Source organism: Rattus norvegicus, chromosome 7, assembly GCF_036323735.1.
Source record: "Rattus norvegicus strain BN/NHsdMcwi chromosome 7, GRCr8, whole genome shotgun sequence".
NCBI classification, from domain to species: domain Eukaryota; kingdom Metazoa; phylum Chordata; class Mammalia; order Rodentia; family Muridae; genus Rattus; species Rattus norvegicus.
Window position 1 is genome coordinate 72,996,814 of NC_086025.1, and position 5,943 is coordinate 73,002,756.

Sequence of the window (5,943 nt, forward strand, 5' to 3'; positions counted from 1 at the left end):
TTCAAGCAGTGGGGCAGTGAGGGCACTGCAAGAATAGCTATTCCCTTCATAGGCCACTCCCATGACTGACAGGTGGTGGTCACATCTGTTGTTCATGACTTCTTGCTCATCCATATTCTGTGGCATCTAGCTGTCCTGTCCCAGCTCCATTGCTGTCCATGATGCCTGGCAGATGCTATGCTAAAATCCGTGGTGCATCTGAGGGGCTCTGTGATAAAAATACCATTTCTTCAAGAAATTCTGATCTCCATATTACTCTGATTTCTCGTTAGAGAGGACGGATTCTTTGTTCAAGTTCCTATTATATACTTATTATGTGAGCAGAAGGGGAAAGGGCTAACCTCAAATTTTAGTTTTCTTTATGATGATCTCAAATCATCCAACAGTGTCATAAGAATGCCTCATTTCCCCAGAAAGCTCTGGGAGCTCTCATACACCTTGAGCAGTGTCTGCTGAGGGAAGCAGCCTCATTGCAAGGCTGACTGGCACTCTGAGTTGGCTTCTCAGGAGCTGCTCTATCTTGTCTTTGTTGGATAGGCCCCTGGAATACAGAAAATGTCAACTACATTTTCCCATGCTTCCCTTGCAGCTAGTGCAGACATGACAAGTGACTCATCAAGGGATGGCTGCTGGGGGATCTGGAGAAAGCCTTCTCTAAAGAATTGCTGTTTTCATTTTGGGATGTGGTTTTTTTTGTTTTTTGGTTTTTTTTTTGAAAATGGTATGTGAAATTGCTGCAGCCTTTTGAGCTTACAAAAGGAAGAACCAATGTCACGGTATGGATGCTAAAGCACAAAAAAGAAAATCACCTGAGTTTAAGAGCCATCTTACCAGCTCTGAAAGCACCCTGCCTACAATCCATATACAAGAGTAATAGATATACACAGTGTATTGATAAACATAATGTATGCACAATAATATAATGTATACAATATGTGTATAATGATAGCAAAAATATTAGTACTAATAGTATCACCATACACTTCTACAGAGCCTTTTATAGGTCAGATATTTATTTATTATGCAAGATTATGAATTCCTGAGTTGGAATTCTTATTGGTAGCTGCAAACATCCAAAGACAGTCTGGACCTTGGTCTTTCTAAGAACTCTATAGAAGCCCCTTGGGGAAGCACTGTCTACATCACTAGATCTACTGCGTATTTCACGCTCAGTGTTCAGCATGTCCCTTTCTCACCATATCTATAGACACATTAGAACTTTTTCTTATCGCTTCTCGGCCTTTTGGCTAAGATCAAGTGTAGAACTTTTTCTTCCATTACTATTGAGTGCTTCACATGCTCTATTGGTTGCTATGACTAATATTAGTTAACACACTGCCAGCTTTATTTTTATTTTTGCATATCAGTCTTGTAACAAAAGCCAAAAAAGTGCTCCCGATGGAAAAGGAGCAGGTTCTTTTGAAGCAAAGCTGTCAGTTTTCTGTGCTTTTATTTTCTAGCTCCTCTTGATAGCTCATAGCTTGAAGAGTGAGGAGGGACCACGGCGGAGCTGTAAGTGTACTGAAGAGCCTTTCAGTGTTAGAGTTGGTTACAACCCGGATGACCTCATGATACATAGGAAACTCCTAGGGAAGTTGCCAGCCTTGTCTGTGAGACAGAGGTCCCAATGACATTTGCTTCTCAACTTCCGCAGTTCCAATAGGACAAACACCTTATAAATAAAATATGCATTTCTGTCTTTTAAATATTTTTATTCAATTTTTTAAGGATTTACTTATTTATGTATTTATCTAGATATGGGTAGGTACTTTTCTGCAAGTCGTCTGCACACCGGAAGACAGCACCAGAGTTTTGGTAGCTGCCATGTTGGTGCTGGGAATTGAATTCAGGACCTTTGAAAGAACAGTGGGTGCTTTAAACTACTGAGCCATCTCTCCAGCCCACTCTTCTGGTTTCTATCTTGTATGAACAGAGTGGTTGTAAGAGATGTAAATTTTCTCAGTTTTGAAGGGTTCAAGAATGTGTGCATGCATGCGTGCATGTGTGTGTGTATGGATATACCACAGAACCTATGCTAGAATGACCTAGGGGACCATCTAATTTGAATATAAGAACTCTGTAGCAGAGTAAAGCTTGAGCTTACATGAAAACTCTAATATTCAGCTCTGTTCACTGTCTAAAGAGTTCCTTTAAAGAGCTTAATAAAGAGGATCAGTGGGATTCTTGGGTATTAAACGTGTCTTCCAATGCAGTATTTAAACGACAAAAGTGTAACATAGCAAGCCCTAGGATTAATCTTCACTTAAACTACCCGTGAGCTCAAGAGGCAAAGGAAAAATACCCTTGGAAAATCGTGTAGATTTTTATTGAGACCCTGTGTCAAATACAAGAAATTGCTAAGTACTTGATGGCTAAGCCCCATGCAGGCTGGTGTTGCTGCTTCCGAACTGTCCCAGGTTAACAGGACTTCCCGGTGGGAAGCAATGTTTTATTCCCTTATTTACCACTTTCTGGGTTGTGAAACTGCAATCTCTGACCAGGTTTGTATCTTGAGGGTCAGCAGAATGTCTGGGGGCAATCGTGTTCTCCATAGGGGTTGCCACTGCCGGGGATCCAGATCCTCTCCATGCAATAACGTGTTTTCTATTCAATAATGTCTCTTCTGTGAGCCTGCACGGTTTATTTTTAACAACTGATGCTAAGCCCTGGTGTTGTTTGCCTGCATCAGAGTGTGGGCAGTTAGCAGCACATAGCCATTTCGGAGCACAGAGCATTTATCTGGCCTCAGTCATTAGGGGAAGCAGTTGTCACTTCCTTCTTCAGGGCTGCATGACCAGGGCCATTTTAGGTTGTCTGTTTTTGGGGCATGCAATTTCCATTTTCACGACTTAATTTTGCTCTTGAAGAATTCCTTTAAAAATTACAGCACTGTATCTTGTTTTTCAAAAAAAAAAAAAAAGACTAACCTGTACATGCATTTGTGTGAATGTGCATGAGAGATAGAGATAGATAGAGAGAGAGATAGAGGGAGAGGGAGAGAGAGAGGGAATTTTCAAATTACATGGATGGACTTCAAGGAGCTGATGAAGTAGCTGCTTTCTATAAGGATTGATTAGATAGCTGCATGGGTTTTCCATTTGTGCTAAAATATCGTCTTCACTTAAAGCTTTGATGTATTCCTTTGAGTTAACTTTGCCTTTCCTTAGCTTTCTAAAAGGCAAATCAGGGGCTGAGATGATGACTTTTCAGAATGGTAGCAACTTCCAGAGAGGGATGCAAGTGAGCCTGGAGGTGCCCCCCCCACCCCCCGGCAGCTGCCAGTACCTGGAGATTCATTCCAGCAGCCACTGAAGGCTGCCCTCACCCAGCCCAGCTTTTTGGAAACATGGAAATACTTGAGCCTTCCTGCAGGTCTGTGTTCTTCTACAGAGAGAATACTAGCTCTTTCTTCAAATTTCCTAGTTTTGATGGAGTGTTAACAGCCAATTAAGCAAGTTTTTAATGTCAATTCTTTGCCTGGTTTTGAAGGAATTGGGTCTCAAGGTTAAGAACACCCATATTGGCATGAGACTTTGTCCAGAGGTAAAGGAGGGTCAAGGAAGGAAGAGTGGTTGGAACTTACAAACACATCACAAAGAGAGAAATCAGTTTACTGGGAGGAACATTCAGGAGAAGACTTTGATGAAATGCAAATTCAAAATGAATTAAAGGCAATAAAATAGGGACAAGAGAAAAGGTGCTTGGGGTAAATGATCCAGACAGAAGGGGCAGGGTACACAAAAACCCAAAAAGTTTGGTCTTGTTTGAGGAACTGTAATCTTTGTGATATCCCCAGAGCTTTGGATCAGCAGGATGCCCCATGGTAGGTACCAAAGCTTAAGAGACGTGCTGATCCTGAGCAATTCAGTTTTCTGTTGGAGGTAAAGGGAAGCACCCTTTGAGTTTGTCCTGCACAAGTGTATACATATTAGTGTGTTTGTGTGAATGAGTGTTTCCCTCTCCTTAAAGAGAAAAGGTGACAGGATCAGATCACAGTAGTTTGGAGAACTCACCAAGGCAGTGTATATCAGTAGTAAGCTGAGGGCAACTGCAAAGTGCTGGAAGGGTGGCCCTTTATCATTTTCATGTGCATAAATGCCTTATGTGCTTGGGGCATAGAAGCTGGATGTGTTGACACTTAAACACAGGCTTGCATTGCTTCATTGGCTTTTTAAAACTTAGTCGGAGTTAATGCAAAGACTCATTTACTAGCTCTGTCTGTTATAGTCATAAAAATTGGGCAAACCTTAGAAATCCAGGGCAGGTAATTCTGGCTTGCTGCAAATTTCAAAATTTACAGGATTTCTTGGGAGTATGTTTGATAAAGAAAGAGGTACTTCTCAGATATACTGACTTTGTAGAGCAAATACTTGTCTATCATTTTCCTTCCTTCCTTCTTTCTATCATGCCAAATGATTCAAACAAATTTTCTGAATACAGGGCAAATGTATAAAATCCAACATCATTCGCATGCATCTTTGCTGAGGGATTTTGTCTAATTCCCCAAATGGTTATTCATATTTTCACTGGCTACAACAGGAACACAAGCCCTTAACCTGATCATTTGTCTTCCCTGGTCATCTCTTGGGTTCTGCTTGTTAAGTTGTTTTTGAAGAATGTGCTAATATTAACTGAGGTGAAGCACTCACGTGCTTCTCTTCCCTACATCAGCAGAGAGGCCCCCAAGATCAGGGTTTTCTCTCAGATGCAGCCTATGGCATATGGAGGCATCCATAATGGCTTCTTACTTCAGCCCACAGGAGGGCGGGCACGCACAAGCACCGCCCACTGGCACTCTTACAGCCTTTGCTGTAAACAGTGACATTCATTCTCCTATTCAAGAGCTGCTTATTGCCAACATTCATGACCCACTTATAGGATGGCTCATTAGATTGTCATTAGTGGAAAACCTCAGGTCTGTATGATGCTTGACATTAACTGTCATACATATTTAATACCCATCAGTCCTCTTGTTTTTCTGATTGCCATTATTGAGTTCTATGGGCTGGGTAAATAATAAAGACTAGAGGTTTGCCTAGCTCTTAGTTCTGGGGCCTGGGCAGTCCTACGAGGATGTTGGTGGCCCTTACTTGGCATCTGGTGAGAGCCTTATTGCAAAATACAGTGTGGTGAAAGGCTTCACCTGTGAGACAGAGGAACTATCAGCATTTAACTTTAGAGATTATGTTTCCAACACATGGATTCTGGGTGACCTCTAAAATACAATGTGATCATTCTGTCCTTAGAAAATAAATTATAGACTAGATAAGAGTATTTATGGGGAAGCAACTTCTAACCTATTTGTGAAAAATTAAAATATTTTACTGAGATTTTAAAATGAGATTTAAAGAGAGCACATGGGAAGAAAAAATATTTATGAAAAAATCTATTATTCCCCAACATTCCTGTAGGCCAAATAAAAACTCCAATCAAAATACAGTTATGGTACTTGGAGGTGTTATTTGTTAATTTTAAAGTGGACAAGAAAGACTTTTTCCAGGAGTTGCTAATGAGATTATGGAGAGTGGAGGGTAACTCTGTACCACATGGAGCTGGGCAAGCTATCTGAACAGATAATTATGAGCCTTTGTCTTTAGGGACATTGACTTTGATCCCTACTCTGCCATGTGTAACTGTGGGACTTGGCCTTTGTGTTCTTGTGTGTGTGTAATGGGGCTTGTAATAATAGCAACCATTTCTGTACAGACTGAGGCACTTAGCAACACGCTTAGCACTTAGCATGCAATAAATGTTAGCTATTATTAGTTTTAACTGATAGCAAAATTACTTACAAAGATTTTCTTTTTAAAAGGCATATATATTTAGATAACTGGACCAGAAACTACTGCCTGTGATTTACATATCTACCTCTGCTCATACAGAGAATTTAATTTATAACAAAGGAATATATCACAGATAGAGAGGGGCTATATCTGCAACCAT

The 5,943-nt window shown here is 40.7% G+C and overlaps 1 pseudogene; it reads left to right on the plus strand.

The window, feature by feature from the left end:
* The first annotated feature begins 1,227 nt into the window (after positions 1-1,227).
* Positions 1,228-1,434, plus strand: LOC120094033 (U2 spliceosomal RNA; annotated as a pseudogene).
* The last annotated feature ends 4,509 nt before the right edge of the window (positions 1,435-5,943 follow it).